Raw genomic sequence first — 13096 nt, forward strand, 5'->3', positions numbered from 1 at the left:
AGGCTGCCCCCCACCCAGTCTAGAAGAGGGGAGAAACAGAGCACCAGGTACAGGACTAGGCTGTGATCTCTGGGACACTTATGCTAAGACACGTGCTTTCCAAGGAGTGTGTTAAAAAACAAAAGACAAAGAAGACTGAGGTTTAATACCCATTTTTGAAAATTATTCAAGTGAAAGAAACCCTATGACCAGTTACGTGTGTGTGTGTGTGTATATATATATATATATATCCATCCATCCCAGTACCCTTTATTTTGCCATATTATTTGTCAATTATACCTTAATAAAAGTAAAAAAAAAAATCCCATTAAAACTTCTGGTGGAGTAAGTACTATCTCCATGTCAGGATCAGTTCTGGCTCTTAATAGCTCTGTGGCCTTGTGTAAGCCACAGGGAACTCACTTTCCTTATCTGTAAATGGAAAAGGTTAAGGTAAATGTCCTCTAAACTGCCTTTCACTTACAAATTCACAAGCTTAAATTTATTTTCCAACTTATTTTCCCCTTCCAAGATCTCTGATCTTAATCCTACACTAATTTTGCCTTAAAAGGAAAAAAAAAATGGGAATAGGTGGGGAGGGGAGCCGGGAAGGCTGGTCAAGACAGATTCTCTCATTAACTTCCTGTTTTGCCCTGGACATTCACAGTTTGAAGAATAAGCAAGAAACAGGGGTGCCTGGGTGGCTCAGTGGGTTAAAGTCTCTGCCTTCGGCTTGGGTCGTGATCCCAGGGTCCTGGGATCGAGCCTCGCATTGGGGGGGTGTCTCTGCTCAGCAGGGAGCCTGCTTCCCCCTCTCTCTCTGCCTGCCTCTCTGCCGCCTTCTTATGATCTCTATCAAATAAATAAATAAAAAACTTTAAAAACTTTAAAAAATTTAAAAAAAGAATAAGCCAGAAACATAATGAACTCCCCATGTATTAATTCTAAACACTTGACAATATCTGCGATATATTTTAAATTATAGAGATATTCCTCTTTTCATAATTACATACTCGGCCACTTCTAAATCCAATGACAGCTCTTTGCGCTCCAGAAAACAAAGAACCCTAAAGCAAAAACTAAACAAGAAAATAAGTTATGATTAACTATGGTATTACTTCTTCCCCAGTAAGGTGGTCAATGGAAAACTGGGTGTAGATATATATTTATTTGTCCTTCAATGAGAGGTGCTGGATTTACCTTCTTCCAATTATTGGTGTAGACACACCCCAAATCCTGAAATCCTCTGGAATCTGTCTGCCTTAAATTTCCTACTGCACTAGCAAGATATACCACGTCATCAGGATACTCGGGAAATATATTCAGATATTCACGCTGAGAGAGTGGTGCAGGGGAGGGAGAATCTCAAGCAGACTCCCCGGGGAGCAGGGAGCCTGATGGGGGGGGCTCTGGCTCAGGGCCCTGAGACCAGGACCCACGCTGAAACCAAGAGTGGAAGGCTCAACCGACTGAGCCACCCTGGAGCCCTGGAGTTACACTTTCTAATTCTATTAAATCCCCTTTTCTTTCAGTAAGTGGTATTTTCCTTTCTGGCTATCCCAGCTCATCAACAACATAAAACAAAAAGCTTTTTCTGAAGCTTCATGTAAGCAACATCATTCTGAGCCAACTAGCATTCAGGGACTGGCGACGGCTCATTCCCGACGGGGGTTAGGGAACTGCGGTCTTTCACACACTCGCCTCCCTGAGCTTCCTTATAATGTGCACATTCTGCAGAACGGAGAGGATGGGGGGGGGTTGTCGCTGGGTGATGGGCATTAAGGAGGGCACATGATGGAATGAGCTCCGGGGGTTACACAAGGCTGATGAGTCACGGACCTTCACGTCTGAAACTAATAATACATTATGTATATAACATAGAAATTAACTGAATTTAAAGAAAAAAGAAGAAGACTGGGATGACAGTAATATTTATCTACCCTCACGCTCCACACCCAATGCTTGGCACACAGGGAACACTGAATGCTAGAAACGTTGTTGTTTTCTTTGTCATATAAACGGCTCCCAAAAATACAGACTAGAGCTAAACAAATCCATCCCTGACTGGAATAAGCACAAGGAAAAGAATGTCCTGAGAGTGCCACCGAGTAGCTCCGAAGGTGGCAACGACAGGAGCAAGTAGGTACCATGCACTTACAGGAGGCCACGCAGTTCACGTCCCTTGTTTCAGGACAACAGTCACAGAACTGGACCGAAGCCCTGGACTTCAAACCGTGCAAACCCACACCACCCTGTGTTCCCTCTCTTACTGTTCACGTCTTCTGTTTCTTCTGTTCGTGCTTTTGGAAGAAGTGCTTGGCTACCAGACGTGACTTCCTGCACTCTTCCTGATCATTCTAGGTGCCCTGATAAAAGGAGTAATGGTTTCTATTTTCACTTCAGGTTCCCCTCTCAGAACAGGAATAAAGGAAGATGGCCAGAAAAACTGGGTGCGTAGGAAATTTTTTTTTAAAAATATGTGCTATTCTTCTGGCTTAGCGTTTTAAACTCAGAGTATTTTATGTTCCCAAACACTGTTTCTGTATTTGCCATAATTTGTGTCCCTGAACCATTAATACCATTCTTTTTGGCCATTCCCTGCAGCCAGTACGATCTTGCTCAGGAACAGTTCATCTTCTACAATGGAGGGGAGAAGAGAACAGTGTGGGCGGACCAGGCTTTAGCTCCCTCTCTGCACACTCTCACAGCTCCTGTTTAAAGGGACGGATGTACACATTTTGGTGTTTTTTACCAGCTTCCAGGCATGCACGGTGTACTAGAAGTAGAGACGGAGAGAAAACTAGAGTATGTTGCTCTTCTTTATTATCTACAACCTTAGAAACAGTCCTCAAAAACAGGTGGATATTAGTTTTGCTTAAAAGAACCACACTAGGGGCGCCTGGGTGGCTCGGTTGGTTAAGCCTCTGCCTTCAGCTCAGGTCACCATTGCAGGGTCCTGAGATCAAGTCCCGCATCGGGCTCTCTGCTCAGCAGGGAGCCTGCTTACCCCTCTCTCTGCCTGCGTCTCTGCCTACTTGTGACCTCTGTCAGATAAATAAATAAAATCTTAAAAAATAAATAAATAAAAGAACCACACTTTGTGGGGTGCCTGGGTGGCTCATAGGTTAAGCGTCCAACTCCTGATTTTGGCTCAGGTCATGATCTCAGTATCGTGATCTCATTATCATGAGATCAAGCCCCACATTGAGCCCCACGTCAAGCCCAGAGAGCTCTGCACTGGGTGTGGAGACTGCTGAAGATTCACTCTCTCCCTCACCCCCTGCCCAGCTCGTGTGCGCGCTTTCCCTCTCTCTCTCTCTCTAAAAAAATTAAAAAGTAAAAAAGTGAAGAACCACTTTGCACATTAAAATCATTATGATTTCTTTATAAATAAACTTGCCTCTGATATCAACCATAAAAATTTTGCTAAAATAAGCATTGCACAGAAGTCACTATGATATTCCAATTCGGACTTCAAAATAAAGCAGCAACAGATTTTAGATTCCTGTTTTCCAGCACTAGATTTATAACTACAACCAAATGTATTGCCCATTTAACAAACCAAGCTGCAAACCTAAACCATTTAAAACTTAAGTTCTTAACCATCCTGGAAGAGTGCATTATCATTTCCAAAAGTTTTAAATGGATCTTGGCTTACTGGGAGTTTTACTAAACTATCAGTTTGTGGTCCCGTTAGGAACACATGAAGGGAAGGAATCTAGTTCTACCATGAAGTCCTTTTACCCATGAGGCATGAGCTTCTGACTGGGTGATGGGCTATTAATACTTTTCAGTTCATTAGACGTGGAGCTGGAGAGTCTAAGAATGCTGCAGGGGGCTAGAGGAGTGACTTCGGTGCGTTCCAACATACCTGTGCACAGGTATGCATGGCTTACCTGTGCATCATGAAAGCTTAAGGTCCTAAAAATGACAACTTGATAGACTTCAGAATGGAAAAATGCTGCAACTCTACATCTGAGCCAGCAGGTGTCTCTCTGCAGCCCACAACACCAACCAAAAAGAACAGGACACAGAAGACCCCCGCCCCACTATAATTCTGTGATCCTGCGAACCACAGAAGAGCATGAACTGTGAGATGAGACTGCCAGAAAAGGCAGGTTTCTGAGAAACTGAATATGGGGATCTAAGCAGATACAGGAGTATTACCTTTTGAAAATTACATTTACTAGGCAGGACCTAATAGCACTGAGCGATCTGTTTTGGTCAAAACGGTAAAATGATTCTCGGCTCTTGGTCAAGAGAGGAAGGTCCAAGTTCAAACAAAGAGCACTGAGAAGTGAATGGTACGTGAAAAACAGAAACACAGGCTTACAAAAGGAAGGAGAGGGGCGCGCCTGGGAGGCTCGGCGGGTTGAGGGCCCGACTCTTAATTTTGCTTCAGGTCATAATCTCGCGGTCCTGGGATCGCTGTCCCTGACCTGGAGTCGGGCTCAGCACTGATTCTGAGTTTCTTCCCCACTACACTCACACACTCTCTCTTGCTCTAAAAATAAATTATGAATTTAATAATTTTTTAAAAAAGAACAAAAATTATTTAATAATTTTTTTAAAAAGAACAAAAGGAAGGAGAGAGTTTTGCATATAAAGAACTAAAATAAGGCAAGTCTGAGGGAGTATTTAGGGATAACGGAGACCTGTGCAAGTTACTACAGAACATGGAAAAGGAGAAACACGTGCCCGTGCCGCTGGTCAAAGCACCCCTTACCGGTAGTATATGGAACCTATTCTGTAAGTAACCAGGAGCAGCAGAGACGAAAGCAGCAAGAAAAAAGAGAAAAAAGGAAATTGTATCACAGCTCCCAACAGTACAGGTATTATTTTGGGAAACCACAGATCCGCAGATACAAATGTGTGTGCTGGGTCCTCACGTGACACCCAACTCCTTCCTGGGGGCTTCCAGCCCAGAGGTCTGGGAGCCACGACCTATGGAGTGCAGCACCAGTGCCCACCTCTCTCAAGGTGACAATGCCATCTGTAACACCTCCAAACAGAAAAGCAACTTCTAGGGGCACGTGGGTGGCAGAGTTGGTTAAGCACCTGACTCTCGATTTCCGGCCAGGTCATGATCTCGGGCTCAGGTCAGACACTGAGCCCCACGTCGGGCTCCGCTTTAGCTCAGAGTCTACTTAAGATTCTCCCTCCCTCTGCCCCACCCCACCTCATAAATAAATAAATCTTAAAAACAAAAACAAAAACAAAAAAAACTCCCAAAGGTAATATCCCAAAATCCCAGAAGGGAAATGTGACAAAACATAAATGACAGAGTACTGCAAGTCAACTACGTAAGTTGGGGGGGAGGGGGTGCAGTGTGAACGCCATTTAGAGAAACATCTAACTTGACCTAATCAGACTGGGGGCCCCGCTCCTGGCGTGTCCTCTGGGTCCCGAACCAAGCTGACGTGTTGAGGGAGAGGAGCCGGGGGGAGACAGAAGAGCTGAACTGAGAGGGAAGGTGAGATACAGATCAGGAGACCCAAGCCTCCCCAGAACAAGGCAGAAAGGCAGAAACTGTGCGGCTCCAGAAAACTGGACATAGGGGAGGTCAAACGTGAGAGGTGAACTTTGCAATCTCATTCCCCAAATGACAAGGAGCTGTTTCTTTAAGAATTTTTTAAAAAGCTTGTTTTGCTCAAAACAGAAATGGAGCTGACACTGAAAGGGTCTTCATCAAAATCAAAGATGGAGGGGTGCTCAAACACTCTGGGTGCTGCTCCAAGATGAAGACAGCAAGTTTCTCAGGCCAGGTTCACAGGTCCCACAGAATTTACCAGTGATGGAAAAAAGAGGAAAATAATCTGCCAATGATGTTCCCAACGGCTTCAGGAGCAGAGAGTTTGTTTTTGTGGGGGTACTTTTTGGTTGGATGCCTAGTCTGTTTGGGGCTCAGGCACATTTAAAAGAACTTCCCAAGAGCAAACACATGTTTCACAATGTGCCAGGTACTCTTGTAAGGACTTCACAAATACAACAGGTGGCTGTATACACAACCCCTGCTCATTTCAGTTATGTACCTGTTCAGTAGCTCACTCTGTTCCATGGGCAAGTGCCGCTGTTTCTTCCACTTTTCTCCTGAGAAAAATGAGGAAAACACAGTGAGAAGTCATATAAGCATACATGTGTTGCATATCATTGTCTGACATCTTTCAAACTCAGGAGCACCCAAAGGGCTTCCTGACACCTTAGTCAATTACTTCAGCTGCATCGTTTCAGAAGTCCCCAGGTAGAACCATTAAGACGGTATCACCGTACATTTAGATAATAGATTTGGAAAACAGATATGGTTTATGGTTTCAAAGAAAATCAACATGCCATATTAAAAAGTTAGATGCAGGGGCACCTGGGTGGCTCAGTGGGTTAAGCCTCTGCCTTCGGCTCAGGTCATGATCTCAGGGTCTTGGGATCAAGCCCCACATCGGGCTCTCTGCTCTGCGAGGAACCTGCTTCCCCCCTTCTCTCTACCTGCCTCTCTGCCTACTTGTGATCTCTGTTGTCAAATAAATAAAATCTTTAAAAAAAAAAAAAAAGATGCGTAGGGAAACAATTTAGAACAAGGTTCTCCTTGACTCTGAATCCTTCTACATTTATTATGCCTTTTCAAACTACATTCCCTCTCAAGTTCTTTTTTTCAGGTAGGCAGCACCTTTCTGTGGGTGGGGGGTGGGGTGGATAATTGCAGTTCTAAGGGCAGAGACGACTGGTGATATAGCGATCAGAGATTTGCTTTTTTTTTTTTTTTTTAGATTTTATTTATTTACTTGACACAGAGAGAATGCACAAGCAGGGGCAGCAGTGGCAGAGAAGCAGGCGCCCCACTGAGCAGGGAGCCTGACACAGGGCTGGATCCCAGGACCCCGGGATCATTACCCAAGCCCAATGCAGCTGCTTCGTCGACTGAACCACCCAGGTGCCCCATATCACAGATTTACCTAATTTTTTAAAAAAATGACAATGGGAAAGCAATCATCAAAAAAGAGGGTACTGCCTAGGGAAGGCGGCTACTCAGAGCACTGTCACCAGATGACACTGACCTCTGGGAATTCAGGACTGTCTTTCAAATCTCTTGCATCCAAAAGTCTATCTCACTAAATTTCCAGAAATGTAATCCAGTACTGATTAAAGCTAACAAAGCTCAAAAGACTGATGTATAAGGCTATAATACCTTTATATTCACATACAACGAAGACCGTCATTGCCAGTCTGGACACTTGCTCCATCCAGCTTGACCAATATATTTACATTTCTCTAGTCAACAGGTATTTCCTGAAATCCCAGGTCCAGGCAACTTATAGGCAAGTGAAAGGTCAAGCCAAATCAACTGAAGCTTGTTCAGCAAACATATCAGAGCAATCATAACCTCGGAGCTAATGGCCTCCAACACTCTCCCCTCCAGATAAGTGTTCTCCTATCTCCTGTACCACATCACCCTAGTCCAGGCTCCATCAACCATCTCCTGGACAAACTCAAGATACTCCCACGTACTCCTAGCTTCCACACTTTCCCTTCCAGACCATTAACCACAGGGTGTCCCAAGTATACATCCAAAGATAGAAAATAGCTCAGGGCCCAGCCTGACTCAAACCCCTTCAGTGCTGTACACTGGGCTCATGATTAAGGCCCAAAAAGCTGCCTGGAAGGCTCCCTCTGGCCCCGCGTACCTGCCCCAGCTTCCTTCAGCACCACTCACCCTGCCACCTTCATTCACTGCAGCCACGCTGGTCTACTTTCACTCTCTTGAATGTGCACAATCCCTCGGCACCTCAGAGATTTTGCATACCTCATTTCCTCTGCCTGTAAATTAATACACAATATTCTGCCCCTTCCCCCCTCAAAGCACACACTTGCCTAGTAACTGGCAGATCCTACTTTGAATGACCTGACCTCAAGACTGGGACAAATTCTTCTTCTTCTTCTTCTTTTTTAAGATTTTATTTATTTATTTAACAGAGATCACAGGTAGGCAGAGAGGCAGGCAGAGAGGGATAGGGAAGAAGGCTCCCTGCTGAGCTGAGAGCCCGATGTGGGACTCGATCCCAGGACCCTGAGATCATGACCTCAGCCGAAGGCAGAGGCTTAACCCACTGAGCCACCCAGGCGCCCCCAAATTCTTCTATTTAAAGCTCCCACACCATCTTGATCTCCTTAGTAGCACTTACCAATAACAGCTTATAATTGCACATGTATGTGATTATTTATGCGTATTTCTCCCATTAGAGTAGTAAGAAGCTCCATGAAGGTGGATACTGGGCTCAGTTGACGAGCACATTCCACAAGAGTGGACATGCAAGAGAGATTTTATCAAAGGAAGAAGAATGGCTTTGGGCCGTAAGAACCTGCTGCATCCATCACCGAAACAGGAACCATTCTGCCAGGTAGACCATACGGCTTCCCTGACTGGCCCCATCCTCCCCAGGGTGTCCTCCCACGCCTGCAACAGCAGTAATCACATGGGCACTGTCTACACTCACGTCGATAACACTACTGCTACCTTGAATTCCACGGCCACAATAAATCTTGCGATACTAAAAGACAACTAGCACAAAGTTCAAGATACATTTGTGTAGCAACTCCGCACAGAGGACTTGTGGCAGTGGGTTACTAAGAAACGCTATAAACAAAAGTGAAAACATAAATTGTGGCTAAAGGAAGCCCTCGATGAGACAACACCGGCAAACAAAATATACAGGCACACACGCGTGTACACGAACACCCAAAGCGCAGCCCTTGGAGGAGGGGGGCACCAAGGCTGAGTGTGCGTGGGATCCTGCCACGAGGGCTGGTAGCAAGAAAGTGCGAAGACTCCTGAAGAAGGCCCCAGATACTTCTCTTCTCTTCCTCCCCCGGCCCTGGCGCACAGGGGACCTGCTGTGCACCGTGTGAGTCTCCCATTTGCCTTACAAATCAACAATTAGCCGGCATTTCCTAACAGACTACGTACAATGCTTTCAATGGCTCACAGCTGGGCTTACTATTTTAAAGATGTTCTCCTAACATTTCACTCCTCTTATGTGATGTGAATGAGAACAGTACTGGTGGGAAGAAGACCCACAATGCCCTTGGATCTAAATTCACGTCTAGTCATGGCGCTGGAAACGGGGGGGGGGGGGGGGGGGGGGGGACTTCACTCAGTCATTTCACAAACACGATGCTCCTCGAATAAGCCAGGCACTGTTCTAGGTGCTGTGAACACAAGACGAACAAGACAAAATCCCTTCTTCTCAAGGAAGTAATATTCTAGGAGGAACCAAACAATGAACACATACTAAGTAAAACATAAAATATGTCCAGTGGGGAAGGGTGGGAAGGGGAGATTAAATTTTAAATAGGGGAGCCAAGGAAATCCTCAATGAGAAGCTGACATATGAACAAAGTCCTAAAGAAAGTTTGGCAAAGAGTTATATAGATAAATTGTTTTTCAATTATCTATATATAACTTGAGAAATCAGCAAGTACAAAGGCCCTGAGGCAGAAGTGTGGCCGGTCTGAACTGGGATATGCAAGGGAGAAGATAACAGGATAGGGGGTCAGAGAGGTAAGCGATGGGACTCTTAAGGCCCTATAGGCCTTGGACTTATATTCTGAGAGCCCTAGAACACAAATGAGATGTCTGGGGCAGAGGGGAATATGATCTGGATGTGTGGTGAAGATAGAATGAAGAGAAAGCAAGAGGGAGACAGCAAGACCAGTTAGTGGACTCCTGAAATAATCCAGGCAAGAGTGCAGCCAGCCTCTAATCTAGAACAGAGCAGTGACAGGGCTTCTAAAAAAAATCTGATGGATTCTTCAGGGTCCTTGAAGAAAGTGCCCTGGGATTTAACTTTAACTCCTGCAAGGACTGATTCTAATCTTAATCCTTTTCTCATGAAGAGTGCTTTTTGGTTTTAATTCTTCCGTTCATAAAAGGAAACTCAGTGGATGTTTATCTATATACAAGTAACATACGATCATCTCAGACAGTGGGGAAAAAAGCAAATGCAAAAAAAGAATCTTTGCTTCACTTGATGAAAGAACACCAAACAGACATGCATTTAAAAACCAGACTTGGGTCAGTATGATCTAACCCTGACATTTGTCAGCTGTACCAGACTAAGTTCAAACCAGAAAAAAAAAAAAAAAAAAAAAAAAAATGCTTGGCACAGCACTGAGGAAGCCACACTTTTTTTTTTTTTTGCAGAATTTTTCCCCAACAAACCCATGATGATAACGTGATGTAAAGTAAAAAGTGGACATGATGAATTCCTAAAATTTTTTTTTGAAAATTTTAAGTAAGTACTCTTTTTATTCTCTCCTCTTTGGTTAAGGGTAGGTTGGGGTGGGAGGGAACAAGGCCCAGCTGTTCCCGAGGAAACCATTCTGCCCCCGGGGCAGAGAAGCAGCTCTAAGCTGGCAGTCAGCAAGCCAGGGGCCAGCGCCTGTGCAGTAAACAAACCCCTGCAGATCCCTAAACAGGGCGCTGAGGTTTGGTCAAACGCTGTCAGCGGGCCTGGTCTCTAGCTGCAAACAAAATTAAACTGACTGCCAGCATTTAGCACCTACAGCTCATATGCCTCATCTGTTCAGCTTTTCTCAAAGTGTGCAGGTTAATCTCTCACCGCCAATCCACTACTGTCAGGGCCCCTCTAAAGCAGCCCCCCTCCATCGGTGAGGCACACAGGGATTGCCTGGGGTTCTGTTCACTTGCAGATTCAGTCTTGCTACCTCTGGGTAGGGGCTGGAGATGCTGCATGCGCTTCTAGTAGGCTCTCCGGTGGTGATGCCCCTGTGGCTGATCTGTGGACCATGGGCTGAGACTGCAGCGGTCCAGTATTTACCGTCCTGTCTTCATCCCCACTGCCTTCCATTTCCTTTTTAAGTACCAGTGACAGAGCCTGAGACATGGCCATTTACGACTCTGCCCTTCATCATGGGGGATAATGAAATCTCAGCAACAAGCAGCCTTCCCGAGGCATCGTTTGGTAACGGATCTGATTGGAAACTCCCGTCTGACCGACCGTGTAAGGTTCTTTCTCTTCTACCTCCCCTTCACTCATCCCCTTTCCACGTGGAGGAAGGGTCCCCACAAAGGACCATGGCTGTAAGGTAGGCTACAGGCTTCGGCGTGAGGTGAGGGTGTGGAAGAACCGAAATTGCTCAACATTTTCTAACACGTCCGTTTTCAGTGAAGAAACTAATCCACAGACAATTGTGGCACTGGATGAGAACACACGGAATTCTCCTCACAAGAGGCGGGGAGGAGCGGGTGGCCTGGGCTGCTTCAGGTACCGGCACTACTGGTTTCTAGAACAAGCCCTAGAGGGCGCTTCCACAGGACCCGATCCCTCCACCTGCTGGTGGAGGGGCCTCCTGGGGTGTACACAGGGGTAACACACACGGCCGGATCGCTCCTTCGGAAGATAACTGATATTTCCTAATCATAGATAATTCATGTGAAAGTATAACCCGAGCCAGAGCACGCCCCTCTCAGCCCTGAGCCCTGAGCTAGTATTTGAGTGTGTCCTCTAATTTTTATTACCATTTCACAGGTATGTATTTATTAGTCTGTTTCTAAATCAGAAGATCATAGTGGTGAGACTGTTTAAAAAAAAAAAAAAAGACACTTTCTGTAGGGTAAGGATCCCCTGTACATGTGTGAAAAAGGCCTACTTGTTTCTCTGAAACCCGAAGCTGACCAAAAGCAGACAAGGCTGTGGGGAAAAGGAGACCGCAGGGACCAGGGATAAAGAGGAGAGGGGGACCCACGCCCCGAGTGCAGCCCCTCCACCATCAGGGATCCTGTAAAAAGCCCCGGGGGGAGGAACCGGGCAGAAAGGGGTCACCGGACAGGAGGGTGCGGGGCAGTGACCGCCCGGAGATCTACCGCACCCATCCAGGAGATGGCAGTCACCGGTCTGCAGACTCTGAGAGGACGAACCGGAATTGTCGTTGCTTATATTAAGGGAACAAACTAGTCACCAAACTCTCTTCGAAGGGATAAATGAAGGTATACACAGCGTGGAGCAAGATTTAAAGCAGCAAAATATCACTTACATAAAAGGCGTGTGGCAAAGAGCAGACAGGCTCACTCCACGCTGCTGCTGCGGCTTGAACCCAACGTGAGAGAGAAGAGAGATCAGACTTGGCACAATATAAGGCAGAACTTCCTAACACAACACACTTCTCCGCCACGTTTCTGTTTTGGCCAAGTAGTGAGCTCCTGTCGAGAGGGAGACAGCCTCATCCTGCCACCCAGCCGCTCCCCACCTTTGTAGACCGCGACGGAGCCAGGCGGCAGGTGCTCCCCACACCCAGCTTCGGGATTTGAGGCCTCACAAGGGCTCTGCCTAGAATAGCTCCCGGTTTCTGGGCCAACCGGACTGGAAACCTCGGCTGCCACGTAGCCTCCGTGAGTCCTGCGCGGTCTCTCTTCTAAGGGCAGGTGCACAGCCTGCCCATGTCCAGGGAACTTCCCGCAAACGCACTCTGCTGTGCACGCCCAGACCAGGCGGCCTCTGTGGGCAGCATCCCAGGGACTTACCTGTGTACCTGCAGTGCCGACCACAGTGGCCACACCCAGTGTGCAGGTGAAAACTGGAGGAAGGCAGAGGACAGGGGAGGAGTTGAAGAGAAGCCACTGCCCAAATTATTATCTGTTAGGTTTATCACAGAAGGACTTCTGATAGTGAGAGGAAAGGCAGTCTGCATGAACCTATTCTATGGAGAAAGGCGTGAATTACTGTGTCATTCCTAAGGCATATCATTTTATGTATTTTTTTTAAAAAGATTTAATTTATTTATTTGAAAGAGGGGTGGGGGGAGAGCAAGAGGGAAAACCAGGCTCCCCACTGAGCAGAGTGTCCAAGACACGGCTCGATCCCGGGATCCGAAGATCATGACCCGAGCCAAAGGCAGACACTTAACCGACCAACTACGCCACCCAGGTGCCCCTACGTTTTAATCTAATTAATCTTTAATCTAGTAATTGTCTGGAAATAGTCTTCAAAATTTGTTTTTGCTTATGTAGGTAAGTGCACATATGTACTTGTTATTCAATAATACAAATAATTTCCTTACAAGTTGGCACATAAAAAAAGAATCTTTCATAGTTACTCAGAAACCCACA

The 13096-nt window shown here is 46.0% G+C and overlaps 1 long non-coding RNA gene across 1 annotated transcript in view; it reads right to left on the reverse strand.

The window, feature by feature from the left end:
- The window catches only part of LOC106004537, a 45687-nt gene extending 32912 nt beyond the window's left edge, over positions 1–12775 (reverse strand). The window contains exons 1-2 of the long non-coding RNA XR_001177573.2: positions 12025–12775; positions 6012–6069 (exon numbers count right to left, since the gene is read on the reverse strand). This is a non-coding gene — a long non-coding RNA (uncharacterized LOC106004537). The remainder of the gene's footprint in view (positions 1–6011; positions 6070–12024) is intronic.
- Positions 12776–13096: the final 321 nt, after the last annotated feature.

The sequence above is a fragment of the Mustela putorius genome, unplaced genomic scaffold, assembly GCF_011764305.1.
Source record: "Mustela putorius furo isolate JIRA1106 unplaced genomic scaffold, ASM1176430v1.1 tig00003845_pilon_pilon_pilon, whole genome shotgun sequence".
Taxonomy (NCBI): Eukaryota; Metazoa; Chordata; class Mammalia; order Carnivora; family Mustelidae; genus Mustela; species Mustela putorius.